Here is a 22,967-nt window from a genome sequence, read left to right on the forward strand (position 1 = left end):
AGGCAGCTGTGTTGCAGCTGCAGCCACAATGTCCTCCGCTCTCTGGCTTCCTTTTCTGCACTCAGCAGCTTTTCCCGGCCCGCTTTGTGCAGCCAGGCCTTTCCTCCCCCCTTTTGTCTTCCAGCAGGGAGAAAGAGCATTTATTTCATGTAATTAATTTATGTCTACGGAGGCAGCTCCGCTGGGGCTCCTGCTGTTTCTTCTTTGATCCTTACAAGGAAGCTTTAAATGTTCATTTCAGCAAGGCCATTAGCAGGCTGATCCACAGCACACTCCAGCCCACAGGGGAGCCCCCGCCACACTGGAGCCGGTTTTGGCCCACCAAAGTCAAGGGAGGAAAAGCGGCTTAACTCCTCCCCTGGTGTAACCGCCTCCTCCTCCTCACCGGTTCTCCTCACACAAGAGAGAGCTAAATCCTAGGCAGCATTAGCATGTGAATTAATACAGAATTATGGCTTTTTGTTTCATTCCTAACAATGGGACGCCCAATTGTACTCTCTTGTTTTGAAACGGGCGCAAAAGTGCTGAAATTAAGAAGGCTTTAGGATACACAACCTGAGTTTCCAGGTGGTATATTGTTTCCAGGAGGGTTTGGAAGACACAACAGTGTTATTTTGCTGCACTGGCCCAGCGACTGTTGTCAATTGTTTTGTAATAATCTGATAATCGTCATGAAAGCACATCAAAATTAACACTGGCAGACTTCAGGTTACCTTTGCCATTCTCCAAGCATCCCAGCAGGTTGTTTAGGGCCTTTGTTTTGGCCACAAATACAAGCCTCCTTGTGCGCTGTGTACATCTTACTGGCCTCCACGGATAACACTCCCGGGATTTTAGAAGGTCACACAATGGCTCCTCTTGCGGTCACTTTGCAGAACCTGCCAATGGAAATACAGCGAAGGACATAAGCTCAAAAATGTGTGGAGAATCCTGCTTTGCTGGTGGAGTGTTTAACTACTCTTGGGGTGAACAGAATGATTCATGTGCAAATATGAGACCAATGTGAAAATATCTAATTTTAAGAGTACCTAATGCCCAGGATAAACAGCAGAGGAAAGACATCACCTTCAAATCTTATTCTGTAGGTTCTAAGAGCAACTGATTGGCTCGTGTTTTTTTAGAGCAGTATGTTGGATTGGATAGACTTGGAGTAAATAAGGAAACCGTTGCTTGCGTTAGAACCTGGGGCTGAGAGGCAAGATGGGTTCTGGCTCCTAATAAACATTAAGCAATGTGCTTTTCACATTTAGTGTGTTACATGGAGGTATTCCCCATTTTCCTTTAAACCTGTAAACCCAATTATGTCCTAATCTCCCTTAACCCATGGGTGCTCAATATCTTGCTTGCTTGTTTATTCAATGTAAGCCCTTAAAAAAAATCATGATGTTTACCCATTCAGTGAACTTACAGATCTTTTTTTCTAAATGAGCTCCTGAACAAGAAAAGAGTTCTGCACAGGATCAGATTTACTGAATAACGCATTCAAATGAGTAGTTGGCACTGTTGGAAATGACACCACTGATAACCTAGGTTGCAGGGCGGGAGGTGTATGTGGAGATGCTATTTAAGGTTTTTCTTGTCTGCCAGGTGATCAGCTTTAGAAATAACAGTACACAATGTCTGCTTGGTGTGGGTGATCTTGTCAGGTGCTGTCAAAGTGCCAGCTCAGATAAGCAAAATCTACATGATAAGATCACCCAATCATCTATGCCCCCTCTTCTGTGGTTTAAAGTCTTACTCCCCTTATAATGTCAGCAACATTGCCTCAGAACTTCCACTGACCACTTCTGGGAGCTCATTCCACAAAGTGGGAACAACCACTGAACAAGAATGGACTCTGGTGGGTGCCAGAAACCCTGCCCTGGTTGAGGAATGGGTAACAGAAGTTGGTCTGATTAATGCAGTTGGCACACAGAGACGCATGGAAAGAGAAAGGTAGAAGAAGATTTGAATGTCTTCAAGATAATAACCAGCACCTTTAATTGAAATTGGAGGCTGACTAGTAGACAATGTCAGTGTCTCAAAACCAATAAGATATGTTTCTGCCTGCTAGCTCCTGACCATGACTGTGCTGCTGCCTCTTGAACTAGCTGTAGATTCCAAGTTGTCTTCAAGGGCAGCCCCACAGAGAATATGTTGCAGTAATCTACCCCGGAGTTTACAAAAGCTTCAATCATTAAGACAAGTCAGGTGAACTAAATGCAGTTGACAAAAGGCATTTTTTACTCTATACCAGACTGCTTTTCAAAATGAGAAGATGCATTGATTCTGAAAATAGAATTGTCTCCACTGGAAGAGAATGAAACTAGCAACAAACTACAGATGGGAATTATTCACAACAAGAGGTGAAACTACCCAGTTTTCATTGGTTTTCTATCTTGTGTATCAATTTAAATTTATTCCCAAAATTACTAATGCAATGACTACCAATGATTTCATTTGCTGTAGTCCTACAAAAGATCTGTGAATCTTGCTTGGTGGAAAAGAGATGCAAGGAAAATTGCTGGTCTTTGTAAATTCAGTAGAGAAGCAATTTTTGGTGTGTTTTTCCCCCTTGCTCCAAGAAACAAAGGTGTAATCTGACACCAACATCTCCACGGATATATTTTTGACCACCATCATTTGGCAAAGAAATGCTTATAAGAACAGGCCTGAAAATCATGGGCTGAAACACCTCTTTTTTATTTTGATGAAGAGTTCTCATGTTGAGTTCAGCTTGAAAAGTTATAGTGAAAATTTATTTATTTACAAATATTTATTTATTTACAAATTCAATTTTTACCCTGTCTTTTCCTGACAAGTTGGGCTCAGGGCAGCTAGCTTAGAGTTTGCGCCCAGTGTTGTTTCATTTGGTTCGCTTTAATATTATGGGAGTTCTGTTTAATTTTTGGATTTTAATAATAAGTAACACTACTCTTGACTTCCAGTGCAGTAACCAAAAAGTCGGGGTGGGGTGGGGATGGAACTGTCAAGTTATTGTTATTAATTGCACGAATATATTATTGTATATTATGAAATCCATGTAATAAGTAGCTTAACATAATAAATTACTTGTATTTGTATTTCTACTCACATCATAATGTAATGGAAAGTGCTGTCGAGTCATAACTGACATATGGTAACCATACAGTTTTCAACACAAGAGAAGGTATGGGGTGGTTTTCCATTGCCTTCCTCTGTATGGGCTGAGAGAGTTTTGAGAGAACTGTGACTAGCCCAAGGGCACCCAAAAAGATTCATGTGGAAGAGTGAGGAATTTTACCTGGTTTACCTGGTACCTGCTCTTAACTATTACACCACACTGGCTCTTACTCCTCTTAGAATACCAACACACACTTTCTGGCTATGGATCACAAATACCATATTGAGGTGCAAGAATATGGCTCAGATTTACACATATACAGGGTATGCCTAGTTTTGGCTGATTTACATTATTTATCCCAGTTACTATATAGCTGTATAGCGACCTGTTATGATTACATTGTTGGAGTTTATTTCACAGACAAGTGGCTAGCACACTGATTAAAAGGGCAAAAGGTAAATATTTATTAGGAACTACATTTTGGATAGGAAAGAGGGAAAGATAGCATGCTGTTGTCTTGCTAGCTAGGAAGAGTCTCTGCTCTAACTTCCAAGAAGAAGCAGGATATTAGACCTGACAGTATCAGTCTAAGAACAGACAAGAGATGACACAAAAGGAGCTGGAGGAGTCACTAACTTTACAGCCCTCTCTAGCTGATGCTGGGTTTTCTTCTCAGTTCCTTTGCACAATTGACATTGCTATATTCAACACGCGCTTTATTTATAAACCTTCAGTCTGAAATGCCAAAGAAGAAGTCATAGTAGTATATTCCAAAGGGGAAAAAAGGAGTCTAAACCTTTAATGACTAAGAAAACTTATTGCTAAATAAGCTTTTGTAAAACAGAGTTCCATAGTTAGAATACATATATGTATATTTGCATAGGTACAAACAGAAGTTGTTGGAAAGGAAAAGTAATGCCTCCTACTCATCCTTCTCCTTCTCCTTCTCCTTCTCCTCTCTCTCTCTCTCTCTCTCGCTCTCGCTCTGGGTGTTCATGCGTGTGTGCGTGCGTGCGCACGCAAAGGTTCTTCTTCATACATTTGACAATGTGAATGTATGAAACCTTATGCACAGAAATCTGGCTGTCTTTATAGATATATCCTTCTAAGCTCATTTAATGTACTAGGAATGTTTAACTCTGTTTAAGGTTGTACTGTAAATGTTAGTTTTTAAGGGTTTCTCAAACTCACTAAAAGATAGTGTCATCTAACAGCAGTGGGGCTGCACTGCACTGGGGAAGGCCCACATGCTTCAATGACAGAGCATTCTTAACACGTAGAAGGTCCCAGATTCAAGCTATCGCATCTCCAGTCACAAGCAGTGGCATGGATCCACAGAGCTTTTCCAGGAGTGTAAGGATTCCTGGTTGTGAAGCATGACTTACTCATCTTGTCTTACTCATCTTGCCACTGCCCCAAATGCCCCCAATATTCTGTTCCTGAGGGATAGGGTAGCACTAGGTAAGGCGGGGGGGGGGGGGTTGAGGAGAAAAAATCACACTCTGTAAAGCAGGGGTCTGCAACCTGCGGCTCTCCAGATGTTCATGGACTACAATTCCCATTAGCCCCTGCTAGCATGGCCTGTCCCAGATACCCTAATAATAAAACTTCTCCAGGTAAGAGAAGAAGAAGAAGAGTAGAGTTTGGATTTTTATCCCCCCTTTCTCTCCTGCAGGAGACTCAAAGGGGCTTACAATCTCCTTGCCCTTCCCCCCTCACAACAAACACCCTGTGAGGTAGGTGGGGCTGAGAGAGCTCCGAGAAGCTGTGACTAGCCCAAGGTCACCCAGCTGGCGTGTGTGGGAGTGTACAGGCTAATCTGAATTCCCCAGATAAGCCTCCACAGCTCAGGCGGTAGAGCGGGGAATCAAACCCGGTTCCTCCAGATTAGATACACGAGCTCTTAACCTCTTACGCCACTGCTGCTGGAGAAAGGGGAAGACTATTAAAAGTTTGATATTGAAAGTTGACACTAATGGTATTTCATATTTAAGCCTGAGAATACTAACTTTTGCTTCAGTTGCTGTTCTACTTTTCAATACAGTTTCTAAATATAAAGCACACAAAACCAATGGATTTCAATGGGTGAAGTATTCCTTTGAAACATATGAATGTAACAATGTTGAACTTTTTGTTGGATTGTAACTGAATAAGGAGAAAGAAATATAAATACAGAGAGCACTGTGGTACATTTCTTAATTCTTTTCCCTAACTACATAAAGGCAGCATAGTAGGGTAATGAGTGATTTCTGGGGCAAGGGCTGATCTCCACCTTTTTGTCCTTTTTTGTCCTTTTGTTCATGCTTCCTCCTCTCCTTTTGAAACTCTTGAAACATAGGTCCTATATCTCCCTCTAGGGGTCAAAGTCTGAACTGTCTGTTATTTTAATTGTGCTTCATATGCCCGCAGAAAGTGTTAAAAAGCACACATTATTGGACTGGCTGATATCATAAGCTTCCAAAGTCCCTTAAGTATGAAAGTTCATGATTTAACATAAAAAGAGTCATTCCACATATTCTATGCTGAGGTATTCAAATATATTATTATACCTCTGGCAGAAATTTTTATTTTATTTTAATTTCCTTTACAGTTTATGTTTTTCACTGTGACTCAATGCAGATTACAAGGACAACAGTACTGTTCAATCAGCCCGTTACAAAATATAATAATATTTGAACGGTAGGAATATTTGACTCAAACAGCAAAGATTCCTAGTAAAACAAAGCTAAAATTCAATCAGAAACCAGATTACAAAGTATAACATCTGATTGTTGTAGGTTTTCCAGACTGTGTGGCCATGGTCTGGTAGATCGTGTTCCTAACATTTCGCCTGCATATGCAGCTGGCATCTTCAGAGGTGTGATACAACCCCAAGTAGGATCTCTCTGTAGTTAGGTAACAGACTGGCTGTTTGGCTCTCCTTCCGCTTAACTGATTTGGTCAGATAGTCTACTATAAAATATAAGAATGATGGATCAGACCATTATGGATTAAACCACTATGATCTAGCCAATCCAGAATCCAGTTTCTCACCAGAAGCCTCCCCAACCCCACTACAGGCATACAAGGGCCAGAGTCTTCCTCTACTGTTTCCTGTAGAAATTGGCATTCAGATGAACAGTGCCTCCAGAAATGTAGGTCTAATTCAAATATCATTATGTCTGAGGGCCAAATTATACACTGTAACAAACTCAGGTCTGCCAGGGGGACTTACAGTCATATTACAGCTGTGAGTTCCCAATGCTAGCTCCATTTAAAAGCACCACAGGGTGCAATTTGGATCCAAACTATGACATGGCAGGCACAGGGGCTCCTGTCCTTTTCTTCTGTGCTGTTTCTTGGGGCATTACTTGTTCTAACTGGGAGCCCCATGAGCACTGAATGTTGCATGAACAGCCCTCCCACTTGGCAGGGCAAATATCCCTGGTGTAATATCACTATGTTCAGTGAATATCAATCTGCTGGTAATCCCTGGTTTTAAAGATGTCTGGCTGGCCTCAACCAGGACCAGAGCATTTTCAGCCTTGGCCCCTACCTGGTCGAATGCTTTCTCCAGTGAGACCCAGGCCCTGTCGGGCTTGAGGCAATTTTGCAGGGTCTGAAAGACACTTGCTTGCTTGTTTCACCAAGCAACGATTTACCACTCAAACAACCTCCCCTTTCCCCCATTTTTTCTCCCCCTCCTTTCTCAGCATTTTATTTGTACATTGTTAATTGCAGGAATTTATTGTTTTAATGTTGAATTGTTTCGTTGCCATCTGGGTTTATAATTCTTTGTTTAAACTCATATTTTACTATATCTATATATCTATATATAATTCTATCAGTGCGTTTTTCTGCAGACAGGTAATCTCCCAAACTACTGGACCGATTGCTTTGAAATTTTCACACAACGTCGCATTTGCGTGCGGCCAGGTTTCCATACTGTTTCCACACCTCCTGTTGTGTACATGTCACAACTGTGCCAGTTATTGTGTACATGCCACACCTGTGACAGTTGGAACCACAGTTCTGTTCCACAACAGCGCCATCTGCTGGCCGTCAAAGCAACACCCTCTGATACAAGGGAAACAACCATGCCTTCCTTGAAAACCACTGCCATCTGGAGTGAAAGGGATGGGGTGGGCCATCTGCACATGGCCCACCCACCCTAGCGAAGGAAGGGGAAGGTGAGGGAGGGTCCGGGGGTTTGCTGGACCAAATGCTCTGAAATTTGAACACAACGTAACTCATGCTTCCCAGCGTGTTTTACACTAGATAATTCACCTGCAAGGGAAATGAGTGAAAGGGACAGGATCAGCCACCTGTACATGGCCCACCCACCCTAGCAGAGGAAGGGGAACATTAGGGAGGGACCGGCCGGGTTGCCATGCAAGGGAACGGGAGAGAGGAAGGGGAGCAAGGGGCCCCTTGCCCCTCCCCTCCCTTGCAAGCATTGTGCAATGACACATGTTCGAACCGTTTGCTTCCCCTTTTCTTTCTTTTCCACTTCACCAGACTGAGCCACAGCAACGCGTGGCTGGGCCCGCTAGTTTATTATACTGGAAGCCACCCTGAGTTCATAAGGGGAAGGTCAGCATACAAATTGAAAACAAAAAAACATTGAGAAAATGTCATGGAGACAAGGCAGAGGCCCCTTTGCCAATTTCATAGCCCTGATTTGAACTGATCCCTGCAGTGGCCTAGCATACATTGTATTATGTGGTTTGACCCTAATTCTGAACTGAGTGCCAGCATGTGGATGAAAAAAAATCGACACACTGTAGCCAGGGCCAGGTAGGAGGGAGTTTTCTACAAACCTGCGAGAATGTGACAAATTTCAGATAAATTTGAAATCTAAACAAATGTACACATTGGAGACTTAATCCTCTCCATCCCCCATCCCCCAAATAGAAGCAATGTTTATGGCTTTACAATATTTTTATGTTTTGAGATCTCAGTAGCCATTTTGGGGGGTAGCTATGCATTCAAAGCAATATTGCTGAGCCTTCCAAGCCTTGGTTGCAAGGGCTGGAAAAGGTAAAAGAAGGTAAGAGGGGAAGGAAGAAAAGTAAAGGAAGGAAAGAGGGGGTGGAAAACAAGGAGCAGTTAAAGGCTGGAAACAGAAAGCGTAGTTAGGTAGACAGGAAAGAATAGTAGGCAGATGCTGCCGAGGTGAAGACAGGGTCAGATAAAGACAGGTTAGCTGGTGAGAGAAAGAGGAGGAAGTAGGAAAAGGAAAGAGGCTATGGGGGGCTGTTGTGGGGAAGAAAGAGAGCAGAAGATACAGAGAGGTATATATAGAGGGGGATGCAGAGGGAAAATGTCATGGCTAATAGCTTTTAATGGACCTATCCTCCATTAACATCTAATACCCTTTTCAAGCCACCAGTCCATCCCATAGTAATGAGACCCACAAGTCAGTTTGTAATGGGGTTTTATCTCCCTGTCAGGGAAACATCCCCTTTATAATAGACACATGGAAGCTAAGAGTCTCTTTGCCTGCTTCAAAGCAATGCATTAACCGCTGAACCACAGAGCTATATTGAGATGATTATTATCTCCCATAACCAATCTCTACCAGTTATCAACCACTGACTGAAATCAGAAGTATATTTATTCTAGATGTCAAGTGAAAACCTTGTATCCTGGTGAAATGCACTCCAGTGATCTTTTAATCAATCTAAAATTAATCAATAAATATAATTATCCAAACACTTTTGAAATGATTAAATATAATAGGATCACAATGATACAACTACACCTGCAAGTATCAATGAAACAGAAAAGCACACATAAGAAAAAAACACATCAATGTCACACCTTGGAAAATGAGAATGGTGTTGCAAGAACTATTTCCTCCTGCCATGCTGGCAGTAAAAATATCTGATGTGGAAACTGTGATATTGTTTATTTAATTTTTCTTATTAAATGCCCTTGAGAGCAAATCTTGTGAACAGGCATTAATCACGTTTAATTTGGCTTGATAACCCTCTCTCCCAGGCCATAACCAGACTCAGGGTGGCCAACATACATAGTTATAAGCACATTAAAACCAAACATTTCCAAAATTTCAGCATTATAATTAAAACATTCTGTATAAAATTTCCCTCATGGTGATTTGATCAGCAGACATTGGCCATAGAGTAGACTTGCATTCCCACATAAGAAGAGAGTGCAGAACAGGGCCAATATAGCTCGTTCTCTAAATGTTGTCAATTGTATGCCTGACAAAACATTTCAGTTTTGCAAGCTCTGCAAAACTGCTTAATGTTTCTCAGCGCTCTGATGTATGCATTCTACAGTGTAGGAGCCAGAGCCAAACAGGAGCCAAAAAGGCTTTGACTCTAGTGGAAGCCAATTGTATCCTTTTGGGACCAGAAATCACAGAGGCCGTTTCTGCAAGGCCAGAGCAGCAGGGCTGCATCAGCATGGTTCATGCTGATGCAAGCCCCGGGGCCATTCGCACAAATGGCCCCACTGGCTGCGCAGCTGGTGGAGCAGGCTCCGCACAGTGGCGCAGCCTCCCAAGTGCCTCCTTACCTCCTCCTGGCTTCCATCACTCTGTGGAGGCCAGGGGACATGCCCCCAAGGCCAGGGCAATGATTGCAGAGACAGAGGCCAGGAGGCGTGTCCCCTGGCCTCCACAGAGTGATGGAAGCGAGGAGGAGGTAAGGAAGCATTTGGAGCCAGTGCAGGGAATATGCTGGCTTTCACCTGGTGCCATTTGCTTGGCACTGGATGGAAGCCAACATATTCCCATAACCTTGTTTCCCGAGCAAGGTTGGAATACATTGTTTGGGGGAGGGGAGAGAGCGGCACTGCATCATTTTGGCAGCGCTGCCTGTGCAAAGTGTCCCCCCCCCCAAAAAAAAGCGTCTCCGGGTTGCAATCAGTGATTCTGACCCATGCAGAATGGGCCTAAGAGACTGGTGTGGTACAGGAAGATGTGGTCCTGAAAGTACAATGGTCCCAGACCACTCAAGGCCTTAAAAGTTAACACCAAAACCCATGTACATCAGAACAGCTGATCAATCTATGATACTGCCATCCAGCAAAAGTTATGGTTTTGAAAGCAATGGAATGGAACTTAGTTAAGGCTGATGGAACTCCATTATTGTCAATAGGAGCCATTCATAGCTAATTTTTGCTGTGTTGTGCCCTCAGATTAATGTGGTTTTAAGTACAGTCCTTAAGACACACAGTAGTGTGAGTGGAAACATGTCCTAAAGAGTAGGTTCCATGAATTAAAACATACATATAAAGTAATGGAACAAAAACTGAAACAGCCAAATTCTTAATTTGCTGATAAATTATCTGCAGATAGCCACATAATAATAGTAGCAATAACAACAATAAATACTATGCCATCCAGCTGCAACTGACTCATGGCAGCTGTATGACTGTGGAGTTCTCAAGGCAAGAGATGAGCAGAAGTGGTTTGCCGTTTGTCTCCTCTGCGTAGCAATCTTTGTCTTCATTGGTGGTCTCCCATCCAAATACCAACCAGGAGTGATCCTACTTAGCTTCCAAATTCTGGTGAGAATGAGATCAGAGCTATTTAGGGCTACTCAGGCTGCTAAATATCCCTTTCTGAGGACCCAGAAAATGCAATGGGAATCCCTCTGGAGAATTCTTACATCTGAATGTTCCAGATGTTTCTACTTTCCAGTCCTAACAACTCAATGAAAACTATGCTTGTAACAGTAAACATACAGCCTTTTGAGGCACTTACGGTTCTTAGGATTGAGATCTGAGTTGAAAGTAAGTTATTTCCAATTCTGCATGTTAAAACCATGTAACTAAATTTAATTTTAATATTGCAATGCTACAGTGAATTTACTTGGAAGCAGATCTTATTGCTTTCAACAAAGTTGCTTCCAAAAGATATGCTAATGGTTCAGGCTATAACATATTTCATAAGTCAAGTAACAATTACATTTTTCCTGCTGAAATTGGTAGCTCTGAACTGTTTATTTTACAACTATTGGGGGGAAATAGAGGCACATGTATTCATCAGCAGCCAAGGCCAGCCCTACCAGTGCTTTCCAAAAGCAGTCGAGTCAAGTATATTGAAATTTGGATTTAATGATTTTATAAGGGATCAATTTAGATGATAATGTATGCTTTAAATTAAAAGCCACAGCTAAATTTTGTTCTTCCCAGCCCCCAGTGGAACTGTGGAACTGTATTTGTCCCCAAAGTTCAGCCCTGATGCCACCCCTGCTTGGGCCAATTACTCAGGACCCAAATAAACATAACAGGGATGATCAATATGTGCTTATCAGTGAATAAAGCAGAAGGTGGAGTATGAAGGGAGCCACATACAATCTCCTTGCTGCCTCACCTTTCTGTGATTCACAGCTGGAATGATTCTCAATCAATCTGATAAATTTATGGTATAGCAGGGTGAGAAATGGGCAAAGTTGCACTCTGCTTTTTCACCTCTGATTTCAGTAAAGAAATATGCATGCTACTTTCAGCTTCACAGATGCTTGAATAAATATGTATGGATTCTCTCATCTCACCCATTTTGGCCCTCCGTGAACTGTGGTCCTTATGTAACTCCGTGAACTGTGGTCCTTATATAAAAGTATGTACCGCTGAAATTGACATAGTCTCTTTCCATGTGACATAGTTTAAGGATAAATCAGCTTATACTGCAAATTAATTGCATTGTCTATCTGATTGGTAGATTCTTAGGGCTCCTCTGAGCTTCTATTCCAGCAATGAAAAACCAAGTGATGGAAATAGGGCATAATACCAAAACTCATAAGTAATGCTCTGTAGTATGCACACAGGAAGTCTCTGGGCCTTCAAACGTTCCATTCCAGACCAATTGTATGATAAAAAAAATTGAACATTCATCAGTCAAAGGTTTTCAGCTATTTTTTTTCTGACCTAATTCTTGGACTCGAGACATTTATATGGCTTTTCTTTAAAAAAGAAAGAAACCATAATGAAAATGTTTTGCTGGCTTTCAAGCCATCACTCAAAAGTGAAAAAAATTAAGCAAAGCTCACTTGTTGATTAGGACCATCTGAATTAGTATTGCTGTTCACCATTTAATAATTTATTTCTTCTGTAATGGTGAGAAAATACTCTTATTCCATTCCATACTTCTTCTAGGGCCAGAGGCAAAATGAAGCGGAAGCTTATGGTAGAAGCACAAGCAGCCAATTCCATTAGACTACAAGGACTGATCTCACACTCTGAAGTCTACAGGACTCAAAACATATTTTCTGTATGATTTATTTTTAAAAAATGGTGCAAACATACCTACAGGGCTTAATTAGCATGCCATGGGTAAACATTCACACAAAACACACGTTCACACACCTGTCTGAAGACTTTCATGTGGTCATTGAGTGCCTGGTTTTAGAAGGAAAAATGGAAGATTTAATTGATTATGACATCGGGTGGATTTAGCCGAGGGCAAACTAGAGTGGGTCAGAAAATAGGACCATGTGTGGAAACACAAGTTGTCACCAGCTAAATGTGCCGAGAAATTTCATGAGAGCTTTCAGAGGAATGGCCCTTCTTCTTTCTTGCTGCTATAGGAAATGCTATGGTAATGTTACAGGGTCTTTGCAGGGTCTTTTAAATGTATTTTCTTTCATTTCCCAAAAAGTATAAATGAAATAATAAAAAATATAAAACCAAATTTTTTAAAAAACAATAGTAATAATATTAGTGATGATACATTAGAAGTTGAGAAGGGTGGAGAGCTGGGAGACCCCATTGCAAGTCTCATTTCCACCAGGAGTCCAGTGTGTGGCCATGTGCAAGACTCAGTAGTTTCAAACATTAGAAATGAGTTGGGGGACAGTTGGAGGAAGTAAATGTATCTTATTTCCTCAGCCTGTTTAGAATAACAGCTTTAGGCTATCATCTTATGCCTCAAATTGGTAGCAAGTCTACAGAAATTAATGGAACTTACTTCCAAATACATATATTTATGTTGCTTGTAGGCAGGGCTCTTTGAAGTCAATAATCTAAACTCCTGACTGATTTTTCCTTCCTTCTGAGTATTTGGACACAGGCTCTGGACATACTGGGATTCTTCAGCTTTTGCACATAGAATTTAGTTCCAGAGCAGTGATCTTCTCAGCTCTCCTCAAAATTCTTTCCAGATTTACAAACATCTCTCTTAAACTCTCATACCAAGCAACTTCAGTAAATGTGCCCATGAAACATTGGTGGGAGATGCCACTGAATCGTAATACAGACAAACATTTCAAGCCCAGCAAAGTTGTATTCCAAATGAAGTAATGAACTTCAGCAACACCTCAAATCAAGACAAGTTGCCATGGCCATGACATCCCTAGAGCATATGCTGCTCATACTGAACAAAAAATACTAATATTGAACAAAAAGACGGCATCATACTCTTAGTGGGAAATAGGATTTAAATCAGATTATACCTTTTTAAGGATAAAGATGACACCACATCTGAGAGTTCATCTGCCATTTCCTGGGCCATCTTTGTTCTAGAATGCTCTGTTTGGGGGCCTGTTCTCCTTCAAGACCCCAGGTGTCAAACTAAGGCCCTCCAGATGTTCATGGCCTACAATTCCCAGCAGCCCCTGCTAGCATAGCCAATTGTCCTTGCTGGCATGGGCTGATGGGAATCGTAGTCCATGAACACCTGGAGGGCCTGAGTTTGACACCTATGTTCAAGACTCTAGGACCCAAGTGGAGCATTCTAGAATAAGGATGATCCAGGAAATGGTGCATGAATTCTCAAATCCGGTGTCATCCTTATCTTGAAAAAGGTATCGTACCAGACAGGGGACTCCAATGCTCACTTTAAAAGTGATTTAAAATCAATTTACTCTCATTGAGCACTACAAGTATAAGACAAGAACTGCTGCAGATGTATATGCAGAATTTCTCAATAGTAAGCCCTGAAACTTGATGGGTCTGGTTTTGGTCACTGTGAAGTACATATTCTAACCTTCAACCCAGAAGCATTTTATTTGGCAAGTATCTTCTCTATTTTGGACTTTTCATTTTATTTTTTGGTATTCACTGCATGCAACTGTTGTTCCATACAGATATAAAAACCCGTCTTGTTCCTGAGTGTGTTTGCTTCAGTTGGTAGTTGAGCATCCTAAGCTGGTCTTGGTTATGGCTGTGAATTAAATTCCCAGATGGCAAAAGAATAAGGAGCATGTGCATGGCACCATCAGCACATGTGTCAAAGTTGGATGTCAGAAAAGGACTTTTGCTAAACATTTTTAAAAGAAGGTTCCAGATTCTGGGTTAAAGAAACTCATCCATTACTATTTCTTATAAGCCCGATTCACAAGTTACAGTGAAAGCATGTACAATCCACATAGACTGTACACTTGATTGTCGTTTGCATGTGTATTGGGTAATTCACGTTACAGTCAAAGTATGCACAGCTGAACTTGTGATGCAAACTCCACATGCGTCCAGGTTCCTGGTCTCTGGTTACATTCATAAAATGAACATTTGTTTGCTCTTCTGGTCTTAACAAAGAGCTGTTGTCCTCTGATTGATTCGTCTGGGCTTTTGTTTTGTTTTTTTCAACGAGGTTCACAGATGAAGATCATTTGATAAAAGTGTCTCTGTTTTGCCCTGTGCTGTTACTGGGCTAATTTCTGTGCTAATATTTATAAAGCCTATTTTCCTACATCTCCCTAAAGAAATATAGAGACATCCCAAGCTATTCCTTCCATGAAGAATGAAAACTTAGACTGTAGAAAACTCAGTTATCTAATTCTCTCTCACAAACATACACACATGCCTTATCAAACCTTTGAAATAGAAAAAAAATATTTTTCAGGATTCAGCAGGAAATCTTTCCCTGCTACTGAATTAACTGCAGAGGCCGACAAGGTCTTGATGAATTTCAGAAAGAAAAAGAAGTTTTGTTGTAGGTAAACTCAAGATGAATAAAATACATACAAAACCAATGCAAGCAATGTGTTGCGCCTTTTATAAATCCAGCCCACAATTGTTAACATATGAAGCAGGTTTCTTTTACTGCGACTTGAACTGCAAATGAAGAGATTGATTCATGAAGACTCTGTGCAATAATAATGTGGCTTTTCTATGAAGTGAGCCAATAAAATGTGCAGAACAGAAGGGCAGCTAAGTTCCAGAGGTCATTAAAATTACAAAGTATTCTGCATGCATGAACTTTAAGAATGTGGAGATTCCTCTGGGCCAAGGAAATAGTAATTTTGTGTGTCCAGACCGATGCATGCTCATACTCAATATCTTTCTTGTGATTTATAAATTAATAAATTGGCTTGGTTCTAGCACAGCATTTTCACAGATGGAAAGATTTCCATCTATGGAGCATCACTTTCCCATCTCCCACTGCAGCCTAAAATTCACCTACTCCCCCCCCCAAAAAAAAACTGCTTCCAAGTGACTTTCTCCCCTCCACAGAAGCTACACTGGGGCAATTTGGGCTGCAGCAGAAGCAAGAAGAAATTTTCCCTTCTTTAGAAATTCTCCACTGGTCCCAACCCATTGCATACCTGTTAATTTGTAACAAACTCAAATGAGCAATCTGAATCTATCTGAGCACATCTTTTAAGCACATCCTGACAACAGGATGATAGTCATCCTTCAGAAGTTATCTTAGAACATGGTGTAGCTTTTATTTGGAATGGAACTAAAATGCAGAAATTACCTTGCAAGACACCAAAACCTACCCCAGCCATAAGCTCACCAAGCCAATCTGTTTAATGCACACAATTTTTGTTTACAGGAGGTGTGATACACAAGGCAGTCAGTTGGGAGTAAAAGTATTCATCAGCTAGAACTCGTAGTCCCATCTAAGCAAGAAAACCCACTATTTTATGGACATGAGCGGAACTGTGTTCTCTGCATTCCAGGCAGAAACCAAAGGCAGCAGGGGGCAGAGAGGCAATGCAGGCTTTTAGCGGGTTACGTTTAAAAAGCAAGCCATTGATGGGGGCAGGGAGAGCAAATATTTGACCATTTGAAGTCCACTCTGCCCCTCTGGTTTTGAAATCTACTGTCCAATTATTTGTTTGCTTGCTACAGATCATTATTTGCTTGTTAGTTTTTTTTAAAAAAGCCTCCAAAAGAACAGCAGCCCACAGATAGCCATGCAGCTAATCACTGCCAGATGACAGGTCACATTCTGATGGAAAAACCAGACTTTATAGTTCCAGGGCACCAGGTAAAATTCAACAGTAACCCAGTTCTTATTAGGATTTTTGTAACAGTATATACATGACTCCAAGGCACTTTAGTGAGTTCATGCCAAGTTCTGTTACCTTTTAGGTAATAGCTTATCCATGCATGAACCCACAGGGTCACACACCTTACTGTGGTGCAAACAAGGAAGATCAAAAGCACAAAGACTATTACGTACATACACTCTCTTGATTCTTTTCATTATTGCAACATTTAAAAAAAAACCTGAGTTGTGAGAAGTCCATGCAAAAGAATAATTGATTTGGGTAGTAGATGTTTGCCTCTCCTAATAACTGATTTCATGCTCAGCTTGACTAAGGTTATTGAGACTTTTAGAAACCTTACCTCATAGTAGGCAGTGAAGGTGTGAGAAATAATAATTGTGCCCATGCCACATGGTTATTATGTTTGTACATTACAAGGATTGAACCATGCAAAGCAGTGGTGGGATCCAAACATTTTAATAACAGGTTCCGATGGTGGTGGGATTCAACAGTGGCACCGCCGCACACACGCACCTCAAGTCCCTATTGGGCAAGGAGGTTGCTTTAGTAACCCCTTCTCAGCACTCAGAAAAAATTAGTAACCACTTCTAGAGAAGTGGTGAGAACTGGTTGGATCCCACCTCTGATGCAAAGGCAGTTTACATGCTGAAACCTGGGTCCTACCACAAATGTTCTGATAGAAGAGCCATCCACAAAGCATGTCACAAAGCAAGGGGGAGCAAAAGGATTTAACATGATCACAAAGGAGGGACAGATCATTGGTTAAAATGGAGCAAAGTATAAACCAATTTGGATGAGGAATCAAAGGGGCATTAGAATGTGCAACATATTTTATGGTCCCAAAGAAAACATTTTGCATTACTTTGAGTTGAACCATGCAAAACTCCATGGAAAGGCCATTGCATTGTGAACAGTCATTTCACGTTAACAGAAGCTCAGGGCAGTCATTTCACGTTAACAGAAGCTTTGGGTCCGGCATTACTTTTGTAGCATGCTTGCCAGTGAAGCATAGCTCCTTCCCACACCTTGAATGCAATGAGAGAAATCATAAGCCATTTGGAAGGAATCCACATTGTGCCTCCTTCCTTGCCCTACACAGAAACTTGAGGAATCCTGGTGTGAGAAAGAACCATGTCAGGGTTTCCAGCAGGGAGAGGAGTGTTGTCACAATGGCTCCCACAATGCAAAAGAATATGAAAAAAAACCACCTTTTTGTGTGAGAGACAGTGTAGTGTAATGGTTAGACTGCTGGACTAGGCCATCTCATTGTGAAGGTCTCCTGGTAACCTTTGGCCAGCCATGGTCTCACAACCTCATATTTGTGCGACTATGTAGGCCACCTTGAGCCCTTGAAGGAAGAGTAAGCTCAAAATGTAACAGAATAAACCTGTATTGATTCCTGTTATGTTTTCCCTAAAGGAGAGTTATAGGGTGTACTCCACAACAAAGAATAGTGCATAACCCACATCTTTAATAAGTGTTCCCAACTGCAGCCCTGCCTAGAGTCGTATGTCCATGACATAGTGGCCATTTGTTTCCCTCCAGCAGCAAACAGCTTCCTTTGGGCTCTTGTACTAAATGTACACAGATGTATTAGGCTCATGAACTGTAAGGTCCTGGCAGTCTCCAACCCAGGGCTCTGGCTTCCAGAACCCAATACCTGATTCACTGCTCCTCTGAAGCCACTGGCAAACCAGCAACTGAAGGGAATGGCCATTGTGCCATTCTGCAAGTGGCCATTCAGGCAACGGCAGTAATCTAAGGCTGATTCCGCATGGGCCAAAAACAGCGGTGTGAAAACAGTGTGAAAACAGTATAAACCCTTTTACACTGTTTTAAACCCTTTAAAACCATTTTCACACAGTTTTCACACTGCTGTTTTTCAGGGGCGAACCTAGGCAAACTGGAGCCCGGGGACAAAACCTGAGTTTGCACCCCCCCCGCGAATAGGCGGCCACCCTCCCCCACCATGAACAAACAATTATTTTTGCACCATCTCACAAAACACCTCCCACTCCCAGCAAAACATACCACCAACTCTTTTCCTAATTTCCTAATCACAACAACCCTATGAGGTAGGTTGTTAGCCTGAGAAACAACTCCAAGCCAGTGCAAGTGGGTATTAAGCATGTAAATCTCTCACAAACCACCCCCAGCAAAACATTTACCAAACAAATGTCAGCATCTTCTCTCAAAAAACACCTCCAGTGGAATCCACCCCCAAACAGCATCACTTTCAATGGTGCTTAAACTAGGGAGCTCAGATTCTTCTTTTAAGTCCACCTTAAAGGGAGAATCTGGGGTCTCCGGTTAAAACAAAATTGAAAGTGATGCTGTCCCCCACCCTGAAACAACATCACTTTTGAGGGTTGGAGATTTAGATGAAACAAATACCAGATTCAGCTGGAATCTGGGCAAATTTGGGCACATTTGGACAAAAAGTGTCCAATTATGTCCTGCCCAAATATGAACAAATGTGAATGCAAGGTATTTGGGCTTTCGGGGGGGTGGTATTTTTGGTGTTTTTCGGCCTGCAGGGAGGGCATTTTTAAAGCTAACAGCACCATGATTTCAGGGCATCATCCAGACACTGCCCTGATGATACCACCCAAGTTTGGTGATGTTTGGTTCAGGGGAAGCAAAGTTATGGACACCCAAATGGAATGCCCCCATCCCCATTGTTTTCAATGGGAGCTAACAGGAGATGGGGGCTATCCATTTGAGGGACCATAACTTTGGTCCCCCTGAACCTAATTTCACCAAACCTGGGTGGTATCATGGGAATAGTTACCAGATGATACCCTGAAATTTTGGTGTCACTAGCTTTAAAAATACACCCCTTACAGGCACCCCAAGAAAGTTGCCCAAGATTCTTTGTTTTGCAGTGACTTTGCTCCATTGTAGCCAATGGGGAATTTCTGAGTGTGAAGGCAGGCTGCACACTTTTGAAGATAGAGGCACCAGACTTTCAGGGTGGCTCCAGGAGGGCCTCCTGGTAATATCATCCAGGTTTGGAGGCCTTTGCTTCTGGGGGTTCAATTTTATGGGCCCCCAAAAGGCTTATTTTGTTTCCACGCTCCTGCACATGAAAGCCTGTGGGCTGAGTTCTCTCAGAACTCTCTCAACTCCCCCCCCCCACTCCAGAAGCAAAGCTTACCAAGCTTGGATGCTATTACCCAAGGCCTCTTGGAGCCACCTTGAAAGTCTGGCGCCTCTATCTTCAAAAATGTGTGGTCAGTGCTTACACACTCAGAAATTCCCCAGAATCTGCCAGGCTCTTCAGCAAGTTCTATGGTGGAAAACATTATTTTTCCCACCATAGACTTCAATGGGGCTTTCTGTTATGCCCAGCTGGTGCTGTGGTAGAGGTTTCAACAAGAGGCAATGTGGTAGTGGTCTTGCTCTGGGTGGGGGCACTAAAGTTTGCCTGGGATGGCCGAATGCTGTGGGCATCAGGTTCACCTTCGACTTGGTGCCCACAGCATTTTAGCAAATTTGGTTGGTTCCTTTCAGGAGACTCACACCAGCAGCCCTGCAGGAAATGCCCCCACCCAGAGCAAGACCCCTACCACAGTGCCTCCCATTGAAACCTCTACCACAGAGCCATCTGGGCATAACAGAAAGCCCCATAGAAGTCTATGGTGGGAAAAATTACTTTTCCCACCATAGAACTTGCTGAAGAGCCTGGCAGATTCTGGGGAATTTCTGAGTGTGTAAGCACTGGCTGCACATTTTTGAAGATAGAGGCGCCCAGGATTCTTTTTCCAAGCGTGGCTCCAAGAGGTCTTGGGTAATAGCATCCAAGCTTGGTGAGCTTTTGCTTCTGGAGTGGGTGGGGGAACGAGTTGAGAGAGTTCTGAGAGAACTCAGCCCGTAGGCTTTCATGTGCAGGAGCTGCGGAAAGGGCAAAATAAGCCTTTTGGGGGGCCCATAAAATTGAACCCCCTGTGAAGCAAAGGTCTGCTATGCCTGGATGCTATTACCAATTGTGAGGGCTTCCTGGAGCCACCTTGAAGGTCTGGTGCTTCTATCTTTCTCAAAAAAATGTGCAGCCTGCCTTCACATTAATTCCTCTTCAGAAATTCCCATTGGCTACAATGGAGCAAAGTCACTGCAAAACAAAGAAATCTTGGGCAACTTTTTCTTGGGGTGCCTGGGCAAGTAAGTATTTTTAAAGCTAGTGACACCAAAATTTCAGGGTATCATCTTGGTAATCTGATTCCCATGATACCACCAAGTTTGGTGAAGTTAGGTTCAGGGGGACCAAAGTTATGGTCCCTTAAATGGGTAGTCCCCATCTCCTGTTAACTCCCATTGAAAACAATGGGGATGGGGGCACCCTCTTTGGGGGTCCATAACTTTGCTTCCCCTGAACCAAACATCACCAAACTTGGGTGGTATCATCAGGACAGTCTCTGGATGGTACCCTGAAAATTTGGTGTTGCTAGCCTTAAAATGCGCCCCCTGCAGGCCAGAACGTGAAAAACACTAAAAAAATTTAAAAATCACACAAACGACCCTGAAATGGTGGCGCCCCCCATGTGACCAAATGGGGGGCGCCCGGGGACATAGGGTACCCCCTGTCCCTAGGCAGGAACGCCACTGCTGTTTTTGGTCCATGTGGAATCAGCCTAAGCTACCCAAGTGATCAAGGGGTGCAGTCATGGAAGACCTGGTAAACTCTGCCTCTGATTGTGCTTCTCAATCTTAGCGATTTCTTCAGCATAAAAAGGTCTAGGACTCTACTTAGCTCCAATTGTCTGCCTGCCATGACTACTCCTTCAGCCTTGGGCTCTGCCAACTGCTTATCAGACATGATTTCCTGTTTGTCCACAATTCAACTTCTCCACTTCCTGCTCAGAAAAGTTAGCTTAATTGGAAACAGTTCTGACTGAGACACACACAAGACAGTTTCTGTTAATGGTGGCTAGAAACAAGGATCTTCTCCTGTGCAATTCTCTGAATCCAAGTTCAGCCTTTTACAGTGAACAATTGATGGTTGCCAGTGAGGGACACGCTAAACTTACTCTAGGCTAAACTGACACTTGTATATCTGGAATATGACCAGTTTTGCAACACACACAAAGCATTGTGACCTAGATTTCAACATTCAGAACTCAATGCTAATAGAGTGATAGAATCATAGTTGGAAGGAGTCATCCAGGTCATCTAGTCCAACCCCCTGTTCAAGGCAGGATCAACATAGAACACCCCTGACAAGTGTTTGTCCAGCCACCATTTGAAGACTGCCAGTGACTCCAAAGTCTGCAACTGAGTAACTGATAACCAAGCTAGTTACTCTCTGCAGTTATCATAGACCAGCAGGTCTTCATCTAGTTTTCAGTCTTGCTCAGAGGTGTAGCTAGGAAAAATTGAGCCCGGGGCAAAATCTGGATTTGCGCCCCCCCCCCCCAGGCAGCCCCCCTCCCCCCATGATCAAAGACCACCCTCCCCCACTACAGCCAAAGAATGATTTTTTGCACCAAGTCATCTCAAAGCCACCATCACATTATAGAACATTTCCCAACTCACAAATCTGAACACAGCAATGGGCCATGGCACACAGCAGAGATTAACAAAATCTGACAACATTTTCAAAATGTTTAACAACTGTTATAACATTTAAAAGTATTTTAAGTGCCATACAACTTAAAATGCTTTCAAAATGTTTTGTTTCAATAATGTTTTATTACCCTCCACTCATTCCTTTGCATTTCTCCCAAGCATTGCCAAAAATAATAGCCAATTTGGATTAATATCAAATCTGACCAAGTAAGACACAGTACAAGTCTGAATTTCCATCTCTTTCTCTGAATGCCTATTTCAGACTTGTATCTACAAGAATTCCAAACACTGCAGATTTGTCCTTTAATTGCTAAGGGTGCAGCCCAAAGTAACCCTGGATGACCAAAAGGTTCTTTCCAGAGAGAGAGGGGGGGCGGGCTTATGTATTCTTTTGAATTTATATGGTGAGCATTCATCAGCCTGGGTAGCCAAGGCCAGAAGCTGCTGTGGGCTGCTTGGGCACAAACTCAGAATCTACTTTCTTGACTTGCTCTTGAAAAATCTGTCTTGAGTGCTGAAACTGTGCAAAACTTCCACATTCAGGGGCATTAAACCTCTGAATATCAGTGCCAAGAGGCAACATCAGACTTTGGCCCCTATGCCTTTTTGTTGAACCTCAGAGAGTTTACTGTGGGGAGTTTACTCCAAGCATTCCAACACATCACTCTCTACAATCCCAGATGCACAGCTATGTGTTTGTGTCCCCTGCTCCTTCTTCTAGGCTCCTTTGTTTACAATTTAGACATCACAAACACTGAAGATATAGCTATTATTAAAACATGCAACATTGTGCAGAACTTGGGTTGCCTGCTCCAGATTGGGAAATACCTGGAGATTTTCAAGATGAAACCTGAGGAAGGGGGGTTCAGGGAGAGGACAGACTTCAGTGGAGTGCAATGCAGAATCTACCATACAAAGTTGCCATTTTCTCCTGGTGAACTGATCTCTGTACCTGGAAATCATTTGTAATTCCAGGAGATCTATAGCCACCACCTGGAGGCTGGAACCCTTAGCTAACTATTCATTCTACTATCTGTAGTGAAAAACCACATTTTGCAGTTACTTTGAGAGAGACACGATTATTATAAAATTATATGCCAAAAAAACTATACTCAGAAACAAAATAGCCACAG

At 42.4% G+C, this 22,967-nt stretch overlaps 1 long non-coding RNA gene across 1 annotated transcript in view; it reads right to left on the reverse strand.

The window, feature by feature from the left end:
• Positions 1 to 807: 807 nt before the first annotated feature.
• LOC125427532 overlaps positions 808 to 22,967 on the reverse strand; it is a 36,680-nt gene continuing 14,520 nt past the window's right edge. Inside the window, exon 3 of the long non-coding RNA XR_007243704.1 lies at positions 808 to 878. This is a non-coding gene — a long non-coding RNA (uncharacterized LOC125427532). The remainder of the gene's footprint in view (positions 879 to 22,967) is intronic.

The sequence above is a fragment of the Sphaerodactylus townsendi genome, linkage group LG02 (genome assembly GCF_021028975.2).
Source record: "Sphaerodactylus townsendi isolate TG3544 linkage group LG02, MPM_Stown_v2.3, whole genome shotgun sequence".
In the NCBI taxonomy this organism is placed as follows: domain Eukaryota; kingdom Metazoa; phylum Chordata; class Lepidosauria; order Squamata; family Sphaerodactylidae; genus Sphaerodactylus; species Sphaerodactylus townsendi.